Source organism: Sciurus carolinensis, chromosome 3, assembly GCF_902686445.1.
Source record: "Sciurus carolinensis chromosome 3, mSciCar1.2, whole genome shotgun sequence".
NCBI classification, from domain to species: domain Eukaryota; kingdom Metazoa; phylum Chordata; class Mammalia; order Rodentia; family Sciuridae; genus Sciurus; species Sciurus carolinensis.
The window spans coordinates 123,202,617-123,219,573 of NC_062215.1; the positions used below are offsets into that span (position 1 = coordinate 123,202,617).

Genomic DNA, 16,957 nt, shown 5'->3' on the forward strand with positions numbered 1-16,957 from the left:
ACGTCCACGACATTACTATTGAAGGACATATAGTAATATGAGACACCTTCTATTTTTGAGGAGTTTTATTATAAATCATACTGGGGAACAAAATGAGCATGCAATAACAGAAGAATGGATATGGCAGGAAGCTGTCATTTACTCAGAAGCAACAACTAATAATATAATAATGTAATAATACATTATTTTCTAAGTGAAACTAAGAGAACTGATCAACCAAAGTATTTTTCTTTTCATCTCAGAAAACTGATTTTTTTTTTTAATAATGATTTAGAACCTCCTTTGGTAAAACAAATTTCTGCAAATTTTTAATGTAAAACTAAAAATCTTTAGATCTATATTAGTCACTAATAATAAGGGTACAAACAGCCTAAGAATCAAATATTCTGGGCTGGAATGCAGCTCAATGGCAAAGCATGTGCTTAGTTCTTGTGAGGAACTGGGTTCAAACTCCAGCATGGTTCCCCCACCCACAAAAAAAAAAAAAAAAAAAAAAAAAAATCAAGTGTGCCAAATAACTTCTGAGTTTACATTAATGAAAATTAGAACATATAATCAACAATTTTTTAAAAGGCATCAAACAGCTTTAAACTAATATATTTTATCAGAATAACTAAGAATCAAACGGAAAAAGGAGATGAAAGGGGATTTTGGTCTAGGCAACAAGTTGACAGTGATGCCATTCCATGATATAGAAACTACTAGATAAGGTCCAGGTGAGAAGAACAATTGTTAATTCCAAGCTGAAGATCACCTAGTTTTAACTATTTGTGAGATACAGAAGTAAAGAAGCTTTATTTCTTTACAGGTTTAGAGCACAGAAAGAGGTATATGCTAGACATAATTGGGGATTTTTAGTATGCTACAGTCCATCCAAAAAAGTAGTTTATATCACTCAGGAACTATGAAAATGAGGAGAGAAGGTGACCTATAAGGAACACAAACATTTAAGGGATGAGAAGAGAGCAGTCAAGAAAATGTGGTAGCATAAAAAGAAAGAATGTGTTCAAAGAAAGGTAAGAAACAGACAACATCAAATGCTACACAGTTACATCAATAAAGAAACTGACTAGTGAGTAAGAAGTGATAGAGTAACAGACAACTTTTCATGAAGTTTGAGAAAAAAGAGAGAAACGTATCAGTTGAAGCTAAAAGGGAACACAAGATAAAAGGTGTTTTGTTTTAAAGACAGTAAATATAAACCTTTAAAGCTTATGAGAAAGATTCATTACAGAGGGAAAGTGAATTTCCAGTCAAGAGGAGATGATAATCTAGAGCACTTACAGGTTTAGTTGAGGGAGCAGTCACCTTTTCCTTTGTTGGATGAAGGACCCAACAGATAAGAGCACATTCATTCATCTAATAGATATTCATAATTACCTACTATGTACCCAGATAAAGAATGAATTTTATTTGATGGCTAGGAATTAAGGGGCAATTGAAGAGACCTAATCTGTTGTTTCTATATTCTCAGTGAAAAGATGAAGTGGGAATCAGATATGAATAAAACTCCTTCCAGATACTACAAGTAAATCTTAAACGGTTACTTTATAATCAAGTACTCAACTGTATCAAATATTGCCCAGTACTAGCTTTTACAAGTTGAATAAAAGACAGCATATGGATTATCACATAGATCTGGATAAAATGAGGAATCTTATCCAATATTTTAAAAGTTACTCATTTTAGTTCTACTTTCAATCTTCTTTGTATTCAACATCATTTGTGATAAGATGGTAGAAAAAAGGTGGCAAAATAGTAACATTAAGAATAGATAAAGGGCTGGGGAGATAGCTCAGTTGGTAGAGTGCTTGCCTTGCAAGCACAAGGCCCTGGGTTCAATCCCCAGCACTGCAAAAAAAAAAAAAGAATGGATAAAGAGCTGGACATGGTGGTGCCCACCAGTAATCCCAGTGGTTCAGGAGGCTGAGGCAGGATTTTGAGTTCACAGCCAGGCTCAGCAACTTAGCAAGGCCCTAAGCAACTCAGTGAGACCCTGTCTCTAAATAAAATACAAAAAAGGGCTAGGTGGGTGATATGGCCCAGTGGTTGAGTGCCCCTGGGTTAAATCTCAGGTACCAAAAAAGAATGGTGAAAGAGCTGGGCATGGTGGCAAATGCCTGTAATCCCAGCAACTCAGGAGGCTGAGGCACAAGCTCAGGACCAGCCTCAGCAACTTAGTGAGGCCCTAAGCAACTTAGCAAGATCCTGTCTCAAAATAAAAAATAAAAGGGCTGGGTATGTGGCTAGTGGTTAAGAAACTCTGGGTTCAAAAAAAGAAAAAGAATGAATAAAGAGCCAGGCACATGCCTGTAATCCCAGCAACTCAGGAAGTTGAGGCAGGAGGATCCCAAGTTCAAAGTCTGCCTCAGCAACTTAGTTAGGCCCTAAGCAACTTAGTGAGAGACCCTGTTTCAAAATAAAATATGAAGTGCCCCTGGGATCAATCCCCAGTAATACCCCCGACCAAGAAAAGAATGAAGAAATCTAGACAGGACCTATATAAGAATAACTTAAAGACAGCATAAGAAACAAAAGAGCAATTGATAAGAGGAAGAAAGAATGAAATGCAACCTGATTGAGATGAAAATATTTTAAGACATTCTTGTTATTACCGAAACCTACAAAGAACAAGTTTGAAGAATGAGTCATAAAAATGAATATTGACAACTTACAGTTTTCTTTCTTACTGCATCTGGATAAATGACAAGCAAAAAGAACTTAACAGGTTCAAATTGAACAAATTTTGTCCACCCCAAAAAAATCTTTGAAAAAGAAATCCCATGAAAATAGAAGGGAGAACAGTAGGGTGGAGGAAGAAGGTAGAACTGAAGAATAAAACTGAGCGAAGTATGTTATCAGCATGTACAAATATGTCATACTGAAACCCACTATTCTGTATAATTATCATCCACCGATTTTTAAAGAATCTCCTTGCATCAACCTAACTACTCCAATTATCAACTTCAAGTAAGTCTTGTTAGTCCATCCCCAGGCTCTCATCTCTCTTCAATTCACCTTCTACTCAGTTTCCCAAATTTTCTTCTAAATAAGAACCTATAATTGCATTACTTTCCTGATTGAACATATGTACTAGTCCTCTATTTTCTACAGGATCAAGTCCAAACTCATTAACTTGGTATTCAATCTGGCTCCACCCTGCTCTTCCAACTCTAAATATTAAAAAACTGAAATTCTCAGCATTTTTATAGAACATATGCTTTTTCAATGTCACACCCTTGTATGAGCTATTTCTTTTGACTAGACTGTTTTCTATTTTTTTTTGTTCTTTATCTAAGTAACCTCTATCTCTACTTCAAGACAGTTTAAAATCATTTCCCTTTATACATGTTTATGGTAAAATTAATTATACTTATTTGCTCCTACATCCCTTTAAATCATAAATGCTTCACTCAAAAATGCTCAGAAAATACAATTTGACTAAAATGAACTAACCTTCTTTAAGGAAGCATTTCCAATATAGGTAATAATCCACATAGGAAAATTCTGTTCTCTATTTCTCTATGGTCCCTCTATGTGCAAATAAGAATTTTATAAGATTAAGAATCGCTGGACACAGTGGTGCACACCTGTAATTCCAGCAGTTCAGGAGGTTGAAACAGCAGGATTCCAAGTTCAAAGGAAGCCTCAGCAACTTAGCAAAGCCCTAAAGCAAAGTACAAAAAAGTACAGAGACCCTCTCTCTAAATAAAATATTAAAAAGGGCTCGGGATGTGGCTCAGTAGTTAAGTGCCCCTGAATTCAATTCCTGGTACCCAAAAGAAAAAAAAAGAATCAACTACAATAAATAGGACCACAAAGTGCTCACTAAAGACAATAAATTATTGCCCAAGAAGTATTACCAATAATTTCCAATCGCTATATTTACTCGTATCCATTTGGGTATTATTTTTGAATCCTAATCATAAATTAATGTACTTAATACTTACCCTTTGCCAAATGCATGCCAATTTAAGACAAATACAGGATAAACATCCCTACCTGAACTGCAAAATCTGAAATGCTCCAAAATCCAAAAAAATTCAGAGTTGGAGCATTTCAGATTTAGGATGCTCAAGTGGTAACACCTCTGCAAATAATACAAGATCCAAAAAACTCCAAAACCTGAAACACTTCTGGCCCCAAACATTATACATATGGGATACTCAACCCGAATCTAAGCTTTCAGTATAAGTGAGTCAAGTATACATCTTCTTCAATATATTTGTGTAGACAACAAGAAAACATTTCTTATTGTGCTGTATTAGTGTCCTAAATGGTACCTAATTATTCTGAGATCCAGGAAAATAATAATTAATCTAAATGGTCCATAAAAGTATGGAAAGTACTAAACATTATCAGTTACCAGGAAAATAAAATGTAATTCGTAATGAGATAACACTACCTGTCCACCAGAATGACTGAAAATTTTTAAAAAGATACTACCAATTGTTGGAAAAGAAGTAGAGCCAGTAACACTGAGATGGTATGCTGATGGTAGGTATGTAAATTAGTAGAACCACACTGGAAAATCTTTCATCCATAATCCATATCTTCTAAAGTTGAATCTATCTCTGTACTATATTTACTCCTAGGGATATATGCAACAGAAATGCATATATGACATCAAAGAATGTATAAAAATCACAACATTATCTGTAACTAGATGATATTCACTGTAACACTGTATCTATGATGTATTCATTTGTATAATGGAACATGATAAACCAATGAAAATTAACAACTTACATGCAAATGACAAGTGTGAAACTAATTTTGAACGAAGTCACACATCTATACACACACTCTATATAAATATATACACATAAAAAGTACATGTATATCTCCTCCTACATATAGAAGGAAAAGGATCACATGATTTATGTAAACTAAGAATTCCATTTATATAAAACTCAGTATATGCAATGGTTCCAACTACGACTCTGTGGGAAATGAAAAAGCTCTGAAGACAGTAAAATAAAATAACAGAATAAAAATCAATGGTTGACAAGAGAGAAGGGAGGGATGAATAGGTTGGGCAGAGAAGAAATTTAGGGGAGTGATAATACCCAATATGACACTAAAATGGTGAATGTATGTTATCTATTTACCCAAACCCACAGTCTGTACACCACCAAGAGTATGTAGAGTATGAGCTTTGGGTGATAATGATGTGTCACTGTAGGTTTATCAAGTGTAACAAACATACTACTCTAATGGGAGATGTTGATAATGGAGGAGGCTATGCATGTGTGGGAGTAGGGGATATACAGAATATATCTGTACCTTCCTTTCAGTTCTACTGAGAACCTGAAACTGCTCTTAAAAAAATTTAATTTTTCAGAGAGGGAAAGAGAACTGTATGGTGACAGAAGAGTGGTGACTTCCTACTTCTGAGAGGGATAATGGAAAGAAGTATTTCTTGGTTGGTAATATACATTTCTTGATCTGGAACCAATTTTTTGATCTGTGTGTTCATTTTGTAAAATCTTATCAAATACAAAATTTGATTTATAAATTTTCTGGATATTATGCTTCAATATAAAGCATTAATCTAAATTACCTAGGAATAATGTACAATTTCTTTTGTTGAAATATGAACACTAAAAATTTTAAATGACTGTGCTGCCAAAATTAAGTCCATAATTTGAAGTTTAGACTATAATCTTATTCCCAACAAATCTATAAGCAGCTCCACTCACAGTTCTACATTGTAAGGAGAAAGTAGTTAATAAGAGTTAATGTCATGTCTTTATCAAGTCAACTTTCTAGTTGGGGGAAGACAGAACAAATAAACTTACACAGTACTTGAGCAATGATTAATTGGGGGAAAAAAGTGTTTTTGGGTAAGAAAGGATAGGAAATGGAAGGAAAGTAGTAGCTGCTACTCTTTTTTATTTTTTATTATTAAATTTTTTTTGAAACAGGGTCTCGTTATGTTGCCCAAACTAACCTCAAATTTGTAATCCTGCCACCTCATTCTCCTGAGTAGCTTGGATTACAGGCATTACCACTGCACCCAGGCAGTAGTGGCTATTTTAAATAGAGGGGATAGAGAAAGATTTTGCTAATGTGGTGACATCTGACCTAAAGAAGGTAATAGACCAAAGTGGTTAAAAGCAAAAAGAAAAGCAAGTTGGGTGTAACTTTGGTACATTCAGGGAAAAGTGAGGCAGCTTGTGTGACTAGAGTGGCTTGAATATAGAAGAGCAGTATAACATCACAGAGGTGATCTTGGAATGGAAGTAGGGAATAGAATCATGTTAACAAGTTATTGTGTATTATCTTTGAGATCATTATAAGGACTTTACATTGTATCCTAAGGGAAGTCAAGGGGGGATTGAGAGGGGTGATATAATTTGGACAGAATTTTATTAAAATAAATCCAGAATCAGGATCACTCTGGATATTCTATAGAAAGACTATGGGAGGTAAAGGCAAAAGTAAGGGTACTAGCCAGTGTGGGGGCACAACACCTTAATCCCTGCTACTTGGCAGGCTGAGGAAGGGGTATTAAAAAAATAAATAAAATAAATCTTTAAAATATACTGATTAAATTAAGAGGGCTGCTGTAAAATTATTAAAACACAAGATATTGATGGCCTAAAACTAGGGTGCTGATGAGGAGACAGTAGAATGAGTCAGGAAACACTATAGCCAAAGATATCTGCTAACGGATTTGTTACCAGGTTATTGTATGATGTCCGGGAGAAAGAAGTTAAAAAGAGACTTTCAAAGTTTTTGTCCTGTATAACTGCTGTTAACTGAAATAGGACAGAATGTAGGTAGGAAGTTGTAGGGAAGGCAGCCAACTAAAGGCCTATTTTTGGATATGAACATTTTGAAATGCCTGTTGAATACCACAATGATCAAGCAGCTGATGGATCGGGAGTTTAAGTAGCAAACTGACCTGCCAATATTAATTTGGGTATCATAAGCATATACAGTTGGTATTAAGAGTCACATGGAATACAATGTAAATAGAAGGAAACCCTGGAGCAATTCAAAAGTAAGCAGAAAGCCAGATGTGATGGCATATACCTTTAATCCCAATGACTCTGTGGGCTAGGGTGGGGTGGGAGGCCACCTCAGCAACTTAGCAAGATTTGGGATTTTAGTGAGAACCTGTCTCAAAATAAAAAATACAAATGACTGGGATGAAGCTCAGTGATAAAGCACTCCTGGGTTCAATCACCAGTTATCCACCTCCTCCAAAAAAAAAAAAAAAAAAAAAGTATAGGAGATTAAGGAAGCTGGGCATGGTGGTGAACACCTGTAATCCCAGCAGTTTGGAAAGCTAAGACAAGAGGATTGGGAATTCAAAGCTAGCCTCAGCAAGTGAGGTGCTAAGCAACTCAATGAGAACCTGTCTCTAAACAAAATACAAAATAGGGTTGGGGATGTGGCTCAGTGGTCGAGTGCTCCTGAGTTCAAGCCCTGGTGCTCATAAGTCAAATGAAAAAAATCATTTTCAAGAATCTAACCACATTAAATGCTTGATAAGTAAAATGAGAAACAAGAAATGATTCTTGGATGTAATAATATGTTAATCACTAGTGATCTTCACAAAAGCTGTTTCAGTGAAATAAGGAAAAAACTCTGCCTAAAGTAGATTCAAGAAAAGGGAAAGACAAATATAGCCGACTCTTTGAGAGTTTTGTCATGACATCAAGTGCTATGTAGTTTGGATCTTAAGTGTCATCTCAAGTTCCATGTGGTAAAAGCTTGCTCCCCAGGACTGCACTATCTGGAAGCAGGGATCAGTGAGAGGTCTTTAGGTCACTGGGGTATTCCTTGAAAAGGATTATGGGACCCTTTCCTCTTTTTCTTTTCCACATCCCAGCCATGAGGTGTTCCTGATCACAGAACCCAAAACTCTAAAACTGCAGCCCAAACTAAATCCTCTCTTTGTAAGTTGATTGTATCAGGTTATTTGTTACAGTGACTGAAAGTTGACTAATACAACAAGCACTGTAAAATGGCATGAAATTTACAAAGCCCACAAAAGTAGATTTAATGCATGAGATTATCTAAAATATTGTAACTAGCCTTTATATCGAATAGCAATACCTGTACTATATACACTAGCAGTATAGAAAATGAATATGCTCGTTTAAATTTTACTTTGTGTATTTTAGGAATCGAACCCATGGCCTTTGCTTGCAAGGCAAGCACTTTACCAACTGAGCTATCTCCCCAGCCCTAAGTGCAAAAATTTTAACTGACACAAATTCAAGGATATCTGCATAACACATTTTAGAATTTATAAGTTAACAGGTTTGGTGTTTTACTATGAAAAATAGATTTATTTATTTATTTATTTGCAGGGGGATGATGGTACTAGGGGTTGAACCACTGAGTCACATCCCCAGCCCCTTTTTGTATTTTATTTAGAGACAGGGTCTCACTAAGTTGTTGAGGTTGGCTCTGATCTCATGATCCTCCTTCCTCAGGCTCCCATGCTGCTGGGATTAAGGCATGCAGCTATTATGAATATTTTCTATCCGAAAGTATTTGTTTCCTTTTCATCTGGCCTGGTATAGCACTAAGAGTATCTCTGTCCCATGACTATGTTGTTTTCAAGGCCTATTCATACATAAAACAAGCATGTGAAAAGTATATAGGTTGGCTGGGGATATAGCTCAGTTGGTAAAGTGTTTGCCTCTCATGCGCAAGGTCCTGGGTTCAATCCCCAGACCACCAAAAAAGAAAAATAATATAGGTAAGAGAAAAAAAAAAATTCTGCACACCTGGATAAGGACTGAAATAAAGGGCAAGCACTTCAAATGATAAAATACACAGAGAGAGGCATAAAATATAGTTACCAAGACAAGATTAATTTTCAATATTGGTTAAACATTAATAACTCAAAGCATGCCTAGATTTCTATTAAAAATATTATCAGAAAAACACCCTAAATATCTCTACCTAAAACTAGTTGCTAATTACTTATTAACAGAGTTAATAGAATATTTAAGGTAAATTCTTAACTGTTTTATCAAGTCTGGAAGATACATTATGGATTTAAATAGGTAACGTTAGATAAATATGAATTACAGCACTGTTGATAAAATGAGCCATTCTCCTTTATCAATAGCGTATCATTAGGATTTCGTTGTTATCAACGTCTTTCATATTCTCTGCCTTCAGTTTCTTAAAGCACTGATGAAATTATATTTGATTCTTAAAGTTTAGTTTATTTAAATTTCCCCTTAATCAGTTCCACCTGCCCCCCAAAAAAATCACCTCAATAGAATTATGGGATAGTCCTTTGCAATTTCATATATTGTTTAATAAGATTTTCATTAGCTATTCAAATTCCTATGGATGTTTCAGAGCTACTAAAAAGTCTTTTTACCAGTTTTCTTTTCAGAGGATAAGTTATACACAGTTCATGAAAATAGTTCATGTCTAATCCAAAGAAGTTAACACCTTATGGGCAGATTTTAAAATTTGATTTTATTTTCTTACCAAACATCAAAAAATATATTTACTGGGGCAACCAGTTCTATCTCTATTCTTCATATGTGAGTAAATTCTAGTCCTTTCTATTCCTTTCACTTAGTTAAAAAACAAATGTATGTACAACATGCATATATAAAATTGATCTTATTCATCTTTCATATTTTACACAAGTTTTCCAGATTATCTTCAAAGGTTTTCTATCCATTTGGAGGATATAACCCTAGAAAATACAATCTCCTATAGTATAAACACACATAAATGGGCATACCAGGAAATAACTAATGTTCTAAAATACCTTACAGAAGATCTCATTCTATGGTCTTACCAGAAATATATGAGAAAAAGACTTAGGTGGCCTGCAACTAATACACTGTATATAGTGAAATATTAGCTTCATCTTTTAGAATCTGAAGTACTAGGTAAACCTATTAAGAGAAAAGTATTCTATCAAATGACAATGAAGATGTTATCTAAGAGTAAGGTTTACTACTTTCAGGCATTCTTGTGAACATTTAACATAATTACACCTCGTTCCATGCACCCAACCATGTGGCAGTTAATTTTTTCTAGAAGATAAAATAAAGGTGTTATACAGTCACCTAAAGTCGCACAGTTGAAATGGATGAAGCTAAGACATAAAACAACAAAAATTTTATGAAACCATATTGCAGATTATTACTAAACATTAGTTACTAGGGACTGTTCGCAGGAATGAGCAGTATTAAGTTACCTTCCCCTACATATAAATATATGTGATTTTAAACTATAGTGTGATCAAATAGTATTAGTGACTCTAAAATCTGGGAAGGATAAAGAAATTTTAGCATATATGTACAATGGAATATTATGCAGCCTTAAAAAAGAGATACTGTTCCACATGCTACAATATGGATGAACTTTATGCTAAGTGAAATAAGTCAGTCACAAAAGGACAAATGCTCTATGATTTCATGAACATGAAACATCTAAACAGTGGAAATCATAGAAACACACAGCAGAAAGCTGCCAAAGACTAGGGAGAAAAGCACAGGGGAATTGGTACTGAATAGGTATAGGATATCAGTTTTGCAAGATGAAAAATTTCCAGAAGTCAGGCACAGTAGTGCAGGCCTCTAATCCCAACTACTCAGAAGGCAGAGGCAGATGGATTGCCAAGTCTGAGGCCAGACTCAGCACACGTAGCAAAACCCTGTTTTGAAGTAAAAAATAAAAAGGACTGGGAACAGAGCTCGTAAAGTACTCCTGGGTTCAATCCCTAGTACCAAAAAAAGAAATGTTCTAGAAATCTATTGCAGAACAGGGTGAATATACTTAACACTATTGAACAAAGCACTTAAAAATTGTTTAAAATGATAAATTTAATGTGTTTTAAAAATTTTTGACTTTTAAGTTAAAATGCTTCATTAAAATTAAAATTAAAAATATTTTTAATTAAAAACAAAAACAAAAACCCTGAGGCTATCTGCCCTGATGCTTCCCACTTCATAGGACTTTAATTTTAGGAACCCCACAGAACAATTCTTCAATGTCACAGCTAAGAAATTCAGAATAACTATGACATCAACATTATAAGTTACTACAGACAGTATTCTTTCCTAAGGTTTCCTCCCTCTGCCCCACAAACTTCAGGGGCTAGTTTTTCTTTCTCCTTCAGATGATAAATGAGGAGTAAGAGGAAGAAGAGACTTTAAAGCTACTTTGAAGATTTCTTTTTTTTAAAAAGGTTGTTCCTCCAAGTTAAGATGATAAGAAAAGAATGACAGCTCCCAATAATTCCTAATTGCTATCCTAGAAACATGAAGTGATTTGCTTCAAGCAGCTATCACAACTCACAACTCTCACTATTCAAATCCTAACAGTACCAAATATTTATCTTAAGAGGAGTACATTCCATTTTAGAGATAACTAAAGATGATCTGAAGCTACATTATTATAAGTTAAGTACTCAAACTAGGAGATACAATATTGCTTTTGATTAAAAGCAAACCAGAACTATAACTATTACTTCCCTTCCCACTCCCCAATCACCTGATCTTTGAAAAATTCTATCACTAGAATATGCAACTGTCTTAAGGCAAAGTACTTGAGGACAAAAATATACAGTTGTTTTAAGCTACCTCCTGCTGTAGGACCATGGGGTGAAATAAAACATATATAACTAATGTTATATGAGATTTTATAACCTCACCTCTCATAGCCTTATTCTCAAGCTTTCAAAGTTTCTACCCAATGGATGTTATCTATCCTACAGGTTCATACAGGTTTATATTAGTTACCCAAAATGCAAAAAATGGCTTCCACATGAATTTTCTTACTAATTTATTTTAACTGGATGCTGCCAGAAAATTCTTTCAAATTGGATGTAGTTACATCTAAAAATACTCCAAAGCAGCCGGGCATAGTGACACACAACTATAATCCCAGCAGCTAGGGAGACTGCAGCAGGAGGATCACAAGTTCAAAACCAGCCTCAGCAACTCAGTGAGGGCCTAAAAAACTCAGCGATACCCTGTCTCTAAATAAAATACACAAAAGGGCTGGGGATGTGGCTCAGTGGTTCATTGCCCCTGGGTTCAATCCTTAATACCAAAAACAAACAAACAAAAAACCCAAAACATAACCATGACATAGATTGTAGGTATGCTTTTTAGATACTATATATAATTCTTGTATTTAAAATACAATGATAATGACACATAACATAGTATTGATCCATTTTCTCAAATTTAAATACCCTGGGGTTTCAAAAACTTAAACTTTGGAGAAGAGTATTATTTAATATTTTAATATTTAATTATTTGCATATCACTTCAAAAATGCATTGAAAACTTTAAAATTAAAAGTCTTTAGGACACGATTTATTTGGAATAGAATAAGTTACTTAGGATCATTATAAGGTAACTTATAAGTTACCAGATTCTAAACAGAAATATCTCCAGAATTAATTACTCATTTATCTATTTTCCTTAGCAGGAAGCCCAGGATATTATTTAATCTTCATCTAATAACTCCAATTTCCACCCATCTCAGTCTTACCTGGGGTTACAGGTATGCATTATCATGCCTGGCTTACAACACTGCACTTTTTTTAGTGTCTAAAATTCTAGGTTTTTTTTTTTTTTGGTTGTTGTTGTTGTTGCAGTGCTGGGGATTGAACCCAGGGTATTGTGCTTGTGAGGCAAGCACTCTACCAACTGAGCAACATCCCCATCCCTTTTTGTTTATTTTATATACTTGTTTTTCTATCTTATCCCAAACTCCAGTGATATTTTTTCTCTCCAGCTCCGAGTCACCATACCCGTTACCTTGTCTAATCTACATCTTCCAAATCAGTTTTACACTTTGCAATCAGCCAAGATTTTTAAACTGATCTTGAGTTTACTCCTAAGAAACCTAACATCCCCACACACCAAATGAAGATGGCCACTGGTAGCTAACACCTACTTCAGCAGTCTCAAACTGTTTTCTTGAAGGATATTATGCCAACAGAAAAGATGAATATATGGGGTTCCAGGTCATTGTATAAATCCAAGCAGCCCCATTACAATCAGTCTCATACACTGGATATTTACCAGAGACTGTTAGAGGAAAGGGTTCTGCACTAGCACTGGACTAAAATTATGCTGCTGCCATTTGTTGCTATGGCTAGGGTGGAGGAAATCACCATATGAGGTCTTTCCCCCTCATTAAAAAAAATACTGCCTTTAAACAAACTAAAGAAAAAGACTTCCCTTCCTTAAACGTGTGTTTAAAAGGCATATTATTCTTCCTAAGGATTTCAAATACTCTCTGTAGATCAAAAACAATACTAGGACTGGGGTTGTGGCTCAATGGTAGTGTGCTTGCTTGGCATGTATGAGGCTCTGGGTTCAATCCTCAGCACCGCATATGAATGAATTAATTAAATAAAGGTCCATTGACAACTTAAAAAAAAACAAAATACAAAAAACAATACTAATGTGGCTTGATATGACCAGAAACAGAAAACAATGCTTTAAATAATCCACTAAACCATACTGTACATACAGCCTTGGTTAGTAACCTCTAGTTATATGTTTCACCTTTTTTTCCTTTCTGTGTCTTCTATGTAATCACCTTGCCATATTACCTATGTAAGAGGGTTCTTAAGTCAGTGTGCAGGTTGACTATTACAAGGAATATAAACCAAAGGTTGAATCTTGGCAGTTTTATAATTTGTACATTTTTCTTTTGCCCTCAAATTTCAATGTATTCAATTCAAACGTTTAGCAAGTGCCCAAAATTATATCCAAACACATCAATCAAGATTGGTGAGGTTATGGGGCTGGGGCTGTAGCTCAGCTGGCGGAGTGTTTGCCTTGCAGGCGCAAGATGCACCAGGCCCCGGGTTCAATTCCCAGCATGCCTCCCTCCCCCCAAATCCAAAGTCTTAATGGCTTGATGCAACAAAAGTTTATTTCTCCCTAATTCACAATTCAGGTTGGCAGGAGATCTTCTGCTAACAATTCCTCAGGAACATAGGTTCCACTTAAGAATGCTTTCAAGATTACCTTAAGGAAGGTTAAGAGTTTGTGGCAAATCACATCCTACTCAAATTTTTACTCACATTTACTGGTCATAAAAAGGCACATGGCTATGCCTAACTTGAAGAATTACAGAAAAGGGCAATCCTATCATATGCTTAGAAGAGAACTAGACTGTTAGTGAACAATCTTGACTCTCAAGTTCCTCTGCTGGTCCAATATTCTCTTTCCGCATGCAAAATATACCTATCAGAAGACATCTGCAGAAGATAACCCAAATATCCCATCTAGTCACAGTATCAAGTTAAAAAACTAGGATCTATGGGTGGTATGAAAATAATCTCAGTACCAAAAAAAAAAAAAAAAAAAAAAAGAAAGAAAAAGGAAAAGAAAAACAGTCAATTATTTTCTTGCTCATCTCTTTCTTATAATACCTCACTGAATGGAGCCAATGGCGGCTAAAATACAATGTTTTCCAAGCTCCAAACACATTGGGTACATTATATGCCTTATTGCATTTAAGTTTTACCAAATGCTTCTCCTCTATCCCATCTTCCCAGGCTCTAAAATCAGTTTCCCTGCTACTGGACCCTTAAGCCAATGCCAGAGTTTAATTTTTTTTATTAGAGCACACAATTCCTTGTATCAGTTTTTATTTCAGTCCAAACAGGCTATTATATGGGCACGGTCCAATAAAAATATGATGCAAGTCACATAAGTAATTTCAAAATTTCTGGTAGTCACAGAAAAGATAAAAAATAACAGTAAAATTAATTTTAATACTGTTTCATTTAACCCAAAATGTCCAAAATAATTACATTTAAATCAATATAAACATTCATGAGATGGTATTTTACATTCTATTTTTTCTATCCTAAATCTTCAAAATTCCATTTGGTGGGGTTTGTTTTGTTTTGTTTCGTTTTTTTTTTAAATTTTCCTTTTTGTTTTTATACCAGGGATTGAATCTGGGGCATTTGCTGGGATTACATGAGTGTGCCACCACATCCAGCTCAAAATTCCATTTGTATTTTATATTTACACATCAATTCAACCTAGGCATATTTAAAGGACTTAACATCACAGAACTGGTGGCTACCATATAAGACAGGACAGAGCCAAATTATGTTTTAATAGCCCCTGAAATTATAGTGGCTGAAAACAATGCTTTATTTTTAAAATTCACTTCCATAAGTCAGCTCAGGAAAAGCATGCTTCCTCAGTTACAGGTCAACAATAATGCAACAGTAGCCTATTTCTTTAACTAAAGCAAGCTACATAGCTACACCTAACTTGGGTGTTCCCAGGAAGAGAACCAAAAATATTAGGTAGACAGCACTGGTGATTACCACACTCATTTTTCAAATCAAATTTAAAATTTTCAAGCTATATTTTCAAGGAATTCCTTTTTTTAATTTTTTTTATCCCTCAATATAACCTGCTTTAAAAAGCAATAAAGGAGCTCAGCATGGTAGCATTTGCCTGTTGTCCTACCTACTTGGTAGACTGAGGTAGGGTAGGAGGATCCCTTGAGTTGAGGACTTTGAGATCAGTCCAGAGAGGACAACACAGTGAGATCCCATCTCAGGAAAAATAAAGAGGGGGTGGGGTATGTAGCACTTACCTAACTGCATATGGGTTCATCCTCAAAGCCACAAAAAGAGGAGGGGGACAGGAATAAAATTATGAAATATTATGAGTCATACTATTTGAGTAAACTGCTTTTACTACTTACAAGATAAATAGTAATTGTATGACAAATAAAATTTCTTTACTATGGAACATAATTTTCCCTTCAACAGTGTTTCTGAAGATTTTGGAAAAAGCAATTGAAAAGATGTGAATAAAGCTCAAATACTATTACTTCATTGTGGCAAACAAGTACTCTGAATCCTCTTTAAAACATCTTACCAAGATTTTCTGAGTGGTTACTGTTGCTGAAACAAGTGCAGACAAGAAAAATTAGATGGGGAGAGGAAAAGCCACAATTACTCCTCAAAAGTGGGATGAAATAAGAAAAGCTAAAGACATTTGTACTGACTTTCAAGAAGATTTCCTCTTATAGCCTTTATGATTAACTCCCTGCCATTTATCACTAAAAATCAACTGCCTATTTAGTTAACCAAAATGTTAAGAACCAGTTATCTAGAACCACAGGTGAAGCTCTGGTTTCACAGGTCTAAAGCTAAAATCCCTTTCTCCTAAAAAAATGAATATTTCTATTCTACTCTATCTTCACTTGGGCATTCAAGAATCTTAGGAGCTGGGTGCTATACCCCAGTAGTACAGTGCTTGCCCAGCCTGCAGCAGGCACTGTTTTGCTTTCAAGCACCAAGCAAAAAAAGTGAATTCCTTCCCACAAAAATCTGTTTTAAAGTTGGGTGTTCTAACTTATTAAAGATCAGTTTAGGATAAAATAAGATATTTGGGGGTTTTGGTTTTGGTACTGGGACCGAACCCAGAGGTGCCCTTTTTGTTGTTTTTTAAATTTTGAGACAGGGTCTCACTAAATTGCCAAGGCGGGCCTTGAACCTGCAATCCTGTTTCAGTCTGAGATTACAAGTATATGCCACTGCAACCAGCAAAATAAGCTCTTTTTAATATACGCAGTGATAATATCTAGAACTTATAGGTAATTCACGTAGATGCTTTTCTGATGGATAGTAAGATAAAACCAAAACTCAAAACTGTAACTATCCACTGATTCCAAACTAAATTTTCTAATGCCAGATGTCAGAGGAAAGAGAAATTTTTTTTTTTTTTTTTTTGCAGTGCTGGGGATTGAACCCAGGGCCTTGTGCTTGCAAGGCAACCACTTTACCAACTGAGCTATCTCCCCAGCCCGGAAAGAGAAATCTTATAACCCAAAGAAATATTACTCACTAAACTTTATTATCCTAAGAAAAAAATTTTAGAAATGACAGAAAATGTACACACTTTTCTGCATGTTTAACTGATGTTTATTAACATAGTAGTTACTTACAGTTCCC

At 35.0% G+C, this 16,957-nt stretch overlaps 1 protein-coding gene across 1 annotated transcript in view; it reads right to left on the reverse strand.

Moving 5' to 3' along the window:
- Positions 1 to 16,957, reverse strand: part of Sp3 (Sp3 transcription factor) — a 48,121-nt gene that overhangs the window by 10,770 nt on the left and 20,394 nt on the right. The gene's annotated exons all lie outside the window — the stretch shown is intronic.